This window comes from Papaver somniferum, chromosome 7, assembly GCF_003573695.1.
Source record: "Papaver somniferum cultivar HN1 chromosome 7, ASM357369v1, whole genome shotgun sequence".
In the NCBI taxonomy this organism is placed as follows: domain Eukaryota; kingdom Viridiplantae; phylum Streptophyta; class Magnoliopsida; order Ranunculales; family Papaveraceae; genus Papaver; species Papaver somniferum.
In genome coordinates this window covers 43105337-43114938 of record NC_039364.1, presented here as the reverse complement: position 1 = coordinate 43114938, position 9602 = coordinate 43105337, and positions in this window count along the sequence as shown.

Genomic DNA, 9602 nt, shown 5'->3' with positions numbered 1-9602 from the left:
CTCAGAGGCTTTAAGGAAAAGGATCGGGATAACGTTTCTTCTCTAAGTATAATTTATAGCGCACAAGAAACTATTAGAAAGGTGGAACGGGAAGGTAGAAGCGTTATGCAAGAATTTGAGAAGATAGTGTGGGATCACAACTACACTAGTATCATCAAAATAGGGTCGGACAACAAGCCCCTTAAAATATTCATTTCACATCCTTTGCTTGCACAATTGGCTCATACATGTTTTGGTGTTCTTATGATGGATTGCACCTACAAGACAAACAAATACAATATGTCGTTGTTTAACATCGTGGGGCAAACATCGGACAAGGTATCATTCACATTGGCTTGGTATTTAATGGAAAACGAGAAGGATTATAATTATAATTGGGCATTAAGACAATTGAAATTATTGTTCCGAGAAAATCATCTTCAGAGGGTCATCATAACCGATAATTGGGCATTAAGACATTTAGATAAAGTTGTTGAACTATCGGAATCAAGAGAAAAACACAAAGGAAAATGCAAGCCTATTAATGGGTGTGATGGGTGTTATATGAAGGGAAAGGAATATGTTGAAAGAGAATATGAACCAATGAGGATGGTCCTTGACACCGAGCTCCCAGACGATGTCTTCGAAGATATTCGCGTAAGGCTCAAAGGAAACGTAATTGTTGAAAAGGGATGGAAATAGATTATGAGATCATCTTAAACCAAAAGTACTCCGTTCACATGTTTTTTTAGTATGTTTTAATTTAAAGTTTTATGTTTTTTAGTATGTTTTAATTTAAAATTTTAAATCTAATGTAATAGATTATCTAGAACGTTCATTATCTAATTTAAAATTTTAAGGAGCATTCGTAACGGATTTATAATCAATGCCGGCATTGTAGTTTTATCCAAACCAATGCCGGAATTCGGGAAAATTAAATTTCTGAAGGGCTTACAGAACGCCGACATGGAAAGATATCTTATTTACCATGCCGATTTTCTGAAAAATTATCCAAGTTTAAAAAATCAGATTTCCGGCATGGAATCAATAAATATTTCCATGCCGGCACAGGTCAAATTCTATATAGGAACTTGGACCCTTTCATACCCACTGTCCGACATGGTTTTAGAAAAACAATCCAATGCCGGTATTTGTTGCGGCATGGACCTATAATTACGCATCTACGCTGGAAACAATGTCGGCGCTGTTGAACCTAAACATTTCAATGCCGGCGCCTTGGTGTAAAGAAAACTTACAAAAAAAAAATATTTTACTAGAAATCTAAACATGTTCAACATAAACCAAACAACTGAATTGTGCTTAAATGTTGCTAATCCAGGTATCATAAACCAAAAGTAAACCAAACAACTAAAGAGTTCATCATGAGGTACAAACAAAAACAAGTTCGAAGTTATTCAAAACGTAACACTCACCATGAAAATGAAGAAACACAACTAAATAGTTCATCACTTGGTCTTTTTCTTCCTGGAGAGCACTTTCCTCATTTCCTCGAACAAAGCTTTTGCACTTGGGTCTTCCATTTTATCAAGATTTTCCTCGACTTCCTTCATTTCTTCAAGGCATAGCACCTCTCCTTTCTCGTACTTGCAACCAAACATCTTCTTCAACTTGCCAAGTCGACGTCTCTAGTTTCATACATCCAACACATAATTAGTATATATATGCTAATATAAAATTATGTGTACATTAATTGACTAAGCAATTAACAATACTTACTAGCAATCCAACGGTCTTCTAAAGTTTGGCCATTGTAGGTGGTGCCTCTGTAGGAGTTGAAACGAGAGGGTTTTTCTGGGGTGGAACTTGGACGTCGTCCGGACCCACGAAAAAATGATGTGACTCTTGCAGGTAATAAAACATGTAGTCGGGGTGGGCTTCATCACTGTTTTCCGCAATCTCCCAGTTACTAATATCTACCAAACGACGTGGTTCCCTATCCCTCCAATGTGTTGGTTCTGGAATTGGATCATACTCTACCTTCAACCTTAAGGAAGTTCAATAGCTCAGAGAATGGTGAAATTCGTACCTTTCAAGCGAGGCTGTCTGGGGATAAGGTAATTGCTTATATCCAAGTTGCCGCATAACACGTCGGGGAACATCCATAATGTATCCCTTTGGGTGGAACAACGGTCCATTGTAAAATGCAACGTTATTATACCTCAAAATTTGTTGGTTCTCTCTAGTCTCCTTGTAAGGGTCGAACAAAACCTCTTTGGTAGTCATCGCATCCAAAGCCAATCTCATATCTGTCAATCAACGATTGTTATCGGGCTTCAGAATATTGTTGAATTCGTATCTCTTAGCTGTATGCTCCTCGGGTTCGGAAAGGTTTTTGATCTTCAAGAATTTGTAGTTCGCAAACAATGTTGGGAAGTGTTCATAAGCCCACACCTATACCATTGTGTAATGATACATATAAGAAGCAGTAAATTTTGTTTCTAAGTTCATAATAAGGGTACATGTGAACAATATACATAAGAACATAAGTTTACAAATAAAATTACCTGGAGTAGAGTGAAATTCCCGACAAATTGGTGTGTAACAGCCTTAGAGGCCCTTCTCATCTCCACCATCAAATGTGCCATTACCACGGTGCCCCAAGAATAGTTATAGACCTCTTCCAACGGATCAAAATATTGAAGGTGGTTTTCACTAACCTTGTTGCCACTAGCGTCAGGGAATACCTTAGTGCCTAAGATGAATAAGAGATACGCAGCGGCTGTATAACGAATTTGTACGGGGTCCTATCCTTCTTCCTTTCGTTTCTTCTCGGTCCCTTGAAAGGTATCCTTAAGCAACTTCAGCTTGATTGTCTTTGTCCTACTATTCTTAGATACATAGAAGCTTTCCAAAGAGGTTTTGTAGTACCAGCCAAACAGCTTATTAGTCAGAGCGTGTAACTTTGACCATTCTAAGTCCAAACAGTTATCTCCTTCTACAACTGACTTTCCGGTAATATTCAAGCCTAGAATGTTCTGAGCATCATCAGGGATCAAGGTCATCTCCCCAAACGAGAAGTGCATGGTATTAGTTTCACCATGATACCTTTCGACGAAGCAATTGACTGTCACAAAATCAAACTTCACATAATTTTCAACCAAAACATATATCCCAGACTCCCTTACTAATGTTTTTACCTCTTCACATTCCAAAGCCAAATACCAATGAGTCGCGGCTTGGTTTCGGCAAACACGCACAACCTTCTTATGATCCTACAATTAGGAGACTTAAGAGATTTTACATAAATACAAAACAATACATATGCACAAGATAAAAATTCTTACATAGGTTTGATAGATAGTACAAGCCCACGTGTCCTTGTAGCCAAATAGTATTTTCGGTTCCGAAGCTTCACCCCAAATTCTACCACGATCAAGGTCAGGTATCATGTCATCAATATGAGGAAGGTGAGAACTTTTAACTTTTACTTTGCCTTGTGTCGGTTGTTGACTTGGCCCAAAAACTTCCTCTACAACTTCGCTTGATGTTGATAATTGACTTGGATCAACCTCATTATCTTCCTCCTCACTTTCCTCTTCATCTTGCTCATCGTGCTCAACTGTTCCAGTAAGTTCACAGATTACGAGTTTTCTACGGTCGCCACCACTCTCCCATTTTTTCCCTCTTGTAGATCCTGCCCCAAAACGCTTGTTGCGACCAAGTTCTTTCACTCGAGGAGGCAATGACTGAGGGGTACCAAAATCGTTCTTCTTTCTTTTCTTAATGCCAACATCTTTAGCTTTTGTTTTCTTAGCTTCCTTGGCTTTAGCCTTATATCAAAAGAAACACCAAATAAATATAAGACAAATCACTTTCATATTTGATGCCGACATAAATATACTGAATACCGACATAGAATCATCAATACCGGTATTGATTCACAAAATATCAACCATGCCGAGACCAAAAAACGGCATAGTGATTCCACAAAAATACTATGCCGGGACACGATGCCGGCATTGTCGAATAATTGTAGACAATTCCGGTAGTCTTAGGTAATTCCTAGGCAGTTCATGTATACCAAAAGAGCACTGCCGGCACAGACATAAGAATCCAAAACAATATCGTAATTGAGTACCGACATGGTATTCAACCTAAAATCAATGCCGGTACTGATAACAAATTCCTAGGGTTCTCCTGTATATTAAAAGTGCACTGCCGGCATAATCGAATAAATTTAAAACAATGCCGTAACAAAATACCGGCATGGTATTCAACCTAAAATCAATGCCGGGACAAAACATTCAGTTTCAGGTGATTTTAGCTTTGTAGCTGACATAATACTCATACTAACATCAATGCCATAACTCCATACCGGCATTGCCTTCATTCTAAATTCAATGCCGTAAATAAGTACCGACATTGTATTCATACTAATTTCAATGCCGACATTGACTGTAACTCAACTGTTTGAGTTATGGTTCACGATTCTAACCTAAACTCACTGCTATAAATCGATTCAAACACTTATAAAACAGTTCAAAATCACTTACCTTCTAACAGAAGCCATGTTTACGAGAAGTTGATCGTCTGAAGCCTCTTGTTCTTCTTCTTCTTGCTCTTGAGCAATCAAAGCAAGCCTTTGGTCTAATTTTTATTTAGCAATCGATTTTGACTTCGATTGGGCATCTGATTTCTTTCGTGGAGGCATGGTTATGGATTCGGGTAGGTTAATCGATGAAGAAATTTTTGAATTGTCGATGAAGAACGGATGAAGAATTTTTTTTTTCAAAAACTTCTAAGAGTGCCGGAACTGATGGTGTAGAATGGGGGATATAAATTTGGTTTTTGATTTTTAGTTCTTAGATTTTTATTTTGTGGGAAGGGTATAATAGTATTTTTATAATGTTTTTTAATCAAACAAAGGGTATTTTATTATTTCCACCCCCAAAAATCACACCTTAACAGACACTATTGGATGGGATCGTAATTCATAACCCCCAATTAGTTTTAGTATCCCCTAATTGTGCGTTCTTGTTAAATATCCATGTAAATCCTAATCCAATAAGTCTCTGCCTGTCTTAGACATGTGTCATATTGTTAGTTGTTTACTCTCTGTATAAATACCGTCTTAATAGTATCTATAAGTCACATTTTCTGAATCTTTCTCATTGTCAATAAATTTTCACCACTCTATACCGTTTGTAATGGTATTAGATTGGTGATCGATTGGATCCAAAAAAATTTAATCAATTACACATTCAGGTCAATTCAATATCTTTTCCTCAATAATCAATTGAATATCTTTGATTTCAACATATCCTTTGTCTATGTCGACGGTGAAATCCAAGAACCCCAAAAGAGATAATTACTGATGGAGTAGCTGAATCTAATCCTAAATGGATGTATTGGCGAAAACTTGGTCGATTTGTGGTTAGCTGTTTGAAGATTACCTTCATTGTTTCTGAAGATGTGTTTGGTCTTTCCCAAACTCGAGAAATTTGGTATTTCTTAAGACGAGGTTCAGAAGTTAGTTTCTTGCTCATAGAAATATGTTACGGAACTGATCAACTAATTTATGAAAGAGAAACTCGACAATTCTTGTATGTTTGTGTAAAGACCCTCAAGATCGTCAATGCTATTAGACTAGTCAAGAGACGTCTTAGCCGCTAATAACTCGATTAGTTTAACACGAAAGTTAATTAATATAAATTAATATGATAAAGATTTAGATACAAATCTGGTATCATTGAATAGGTCTAAAAAAGTTTTGCGGAATGGACTACTCAAACGTGTCATTCAGACATCGGACGAAGAAGATATCATCAATTTTGTTTCAAGGGCAAATTAGTCTTTTCTCAGACAGACCGACCTGGGTTTCCCGTATCCAAAACATTGGGTGTAGAAGCAATTTCTGTCGGCCTTATCAAACCCAGATCGGGAGGATAAACTTATTTCTCTTTATTATTCTTCTTCTTCTTTCTTCTTCTGTTTCTTCTCTTCCCCTGTTCTTCTTCATATGCGGGTGACTGAGAGTCTGTTTGAGAGAGATTAGAGGATTCTGTTTGAGAGAGAAAGATACACTCTTTGAGGTAGAGTAGATGAAGTAGAAGATGTTACTGAAGAGATGGGAGCGGTGTTGATGTTTATCAAACCGATTTGAGGTTTCTGAGATGAATTCGAAGATGAAATTAAGTAATCGCTGATGGGTATTGTGAGTTAAGAGCAAGGAAGATGGGTTCACAACAAGTTTTCAATTCACAGTGATTAATTAAAGAATTAGGGTTGCAGATTGATTCGAAGTTTAAATGAAATTAATAAGTTGATTGAGTTGTTCATAGACGAAGGATAAATGGGTTATTTTTGAATTGATGATGTAAAGCGGTTCTGTTGAAGATTCTGCAAATTAGGGTTTCGTGTAAATGTTCAGAGATGTGTTAGAATAAGAAATTGAAGTTGATGAAGACTGTGAGGCGTGATTTGAAGAATGGTAGAAGCTGAACGTGTTAATGAATTGAGGTAACTGCTTTTCTCAATAAACCTAGTAAAGAGATTTATTTCTATTATTGAGTTTATAAGTTGTACTCCCTCCGTTTCACAAAGATAGTCCGGTTTGACTTTGTCAAGATATTAAGAAGACCATTGTAGTTTACATGTCTACCCTCAAGTACTTGCCTAATTTAGTTCAATTAAAATGTTAATAATAAAAACTTCCAAAAATTGATATGGAATTGCAAATAGGAAATAAAAAAATAAAATTAAAACATATGCCATTTTTGCAAAAAAGAAAAGAGATGAAAAGAATATAGAGATAAAAAGATTGTATACTTATGGAGGATAAACTTTATAAGGAATTTAATTTGGAACCATATATATTGTCTTTTAAAAGGAATGTAGAATTAATGTGTTTCCTTAATTATATAGATTTTTAGATTGGGTCTCATTAATTTTTTTTTATAAATATAAAAGGTTTAAGGATATATTAGAGAGATCATTGAAAAAATACGTCCATAAACAGAAGCTGGACACAATTTTGAAACAGACCAAAATGGAATAGAGGACAGTCTTTCAGAAACAGAGGGAGTAATTAAATAAGAATTGAGATGGACATGGTGGATATGAGATACAAGTGTGGTTTTTGTGAAGATGATGTTTGAGATATAGTGAAAGTTTAATGTTCTGGTCTGTTAATGTAAGAATTGGGTAATTGGTTCTGTTGTTGAGACTGATATTGAATTACAGATGAAGTTAGAGTTAGTTTTATGGCGTGGTTGGTTACTGTAGGTTTAGTCAGTTGCAGTATGGTGGGTGTGAAAATGGTGAATACCTGGAAATTGGGATTGAATGAATGGGTAGTAGTGCAATATTGTGAATGCAGGTGGAGGATAAGTTGAGAAGTTGTAATATTGTAGATATTGATAATAGTGTTGTAGTTGCAGATAATGTTTATGTGAGAGTTACGAATTGTAGTGGTTGTTGTTGATGTCAGTGGAGCTGTAATTGTAATTTGTGGTGGTGGTTGTGAATGTAAGAAATATTGCAGGCATGGATGAATCTTCAGCAGATACACTTTTGGTGTTTCGTGTGTGTGTGTGTGTGTGTTGGGAAGAGTCAGAAAAGCAAGGAAATGTTTATTTTAGTAAGTGTTAAAGATGGTGGTGGTTGCAGATGAGAATTGTTGTTTGAGTTGATTCAATAGTAGTGAATTATACTGGAATTGTTATCTCAAGACAGACGTATTCTGGAGTGGGAGTTCTAATGAGTTTGTTGTGAGTGTAGAAGTATGAATGTAGAAAGGTGTTGCTTAAAGTTGCAATCGCAGGTAAGCTGTAATTGTTTGTAGTTAGAATTATGAAGTAATAGAATGATTGTATTGTTTGAACTAAAATGTATGTGTGTTAGAACTGGAACTTGTAGTGTTGAAATGTTGTAGTTAGAAATTGAACTATTAGTTCCACAAGACCAACAAGCTTAGGTGACTCAGACTTATCAGTTGTCTAGTTAGCTGTTTTCTTGACTCAGCTGATCTGACTTAGACTTGATTCTTGACCTTTTGAATTGTTGACCAGACTTGACCATTGACCTTGGACTTTGACTTGATGTGGACTGTTAGTTGACTTCATTTGACCAGACGTTGACTGTTAGTGACCGTTAGTTGACTCATATGGACCAGGCCTTATGTTAATGGCCTGGTTTAGTGGATTTGGGCTTAGGACTAATTTTCCTAGTTTGATATCTTGGACCCCTTATGGTCCGAATTAGCCTTTGACTTTTTCTACAAGGTTATAGATATTCATAAGACTTAGCTAATGGACTATTGAACCAACCCAATTGAATTAGTAAGCCTTAGATATGATAAAGATAGATAATAAAAAGGTGTAGAACCATAAATGGGCTTAGAACCATTAGATAGACATGTATGATTCTTTTGTGAGCCGTTTTGGCTAGATTCTTAGAGTTCTTGTATGATTAACAACTAGTCTTTATTAACAATGATCGATTCAAAGGATGAACCAGTGGATCGTGGATATCGAGGTAGACGTGTCTTGTCATCAAAAGAGGTGGGAATTTACATCTAACTCTTTTGTGATTATTGTTGTTTTCTTTTATAAAAGTTTATGTTTAACAAATTCATGCATTGTCTGATTGTGTATTCTATGCATTGTTTTATTTTAAATTCCGAAAGTACAGTTGATTCTTTTAATCTTTCCATTGCTTGGAAAAGAATTGTAATGCTTTGTTTGTCTTTATGAATTGTTCGGGAAATAAGAATTTCCATTTGATTGTTTGAAAAATGAGAATTTCCATCTGTGGTATATAAGATACTGCTCATTCATTTATATCTTCTTAGAGCAGTTCCTATGGAATGAACAAACTCCAAGTTTGTTCATTTTTCTCCCACTATAAAATGAACAAACATGAAAATGGATGTTCAAATCAACAAATCTGTTGCTTTCAACATTGAGTCGGACCACCCAGCGCGCGCTTGAGGGAAGGACGGGCGAGCGTGGCAGCAACGCGCGGTTGAAGAAAAAACGCTGACGAATCTTCCTCAAACGCCCGCGACTTTTCCTCCAACGACTACTGCAATTCCTGATTCCCAAAAAATATTTTACTACTTTTTTACTCCCTTTATCCTATTTTATCTCACTTTATCATATTTTCTCTCACCAAATACATTATTTTATATTTTAACTTTATCCTAAAAATATTTTATATTCAAAAATAATGATAGTGGGACCCTAGAAAACTAAATCTGTTCATTTTGCTCTGATTTACCATAGTGGAGAAACGTGTTTGTTCATCCACGTGGCTCCACAAAAGAAATTTTTTGTCCATTGCCATAGGAAGTGCCCTTATTTTCGAGTTTTTATGCGCATTAGGTGTGTAAGGAATTGGTCGACACTAATATAAACTAATAGGGTGTGTAAGGAATTGGTCGACACTCGATATATACATTGTTTGAAGAACGAGTTAGCTCCATATACATGATTGTTTATCTCTGTGAATTGGTTGTCTTTTAGTGTTTTGGGAAAACATGAATTGTTTTCCAAATCATTCCAATGATTACTTGAAAGTTAAATGTTATTTCTACTAAGCACCCCTTTTAGGGATGATGTGCTCACCCATTCCCACTTTCAGTTTCAGAGGCAGATCAAAAT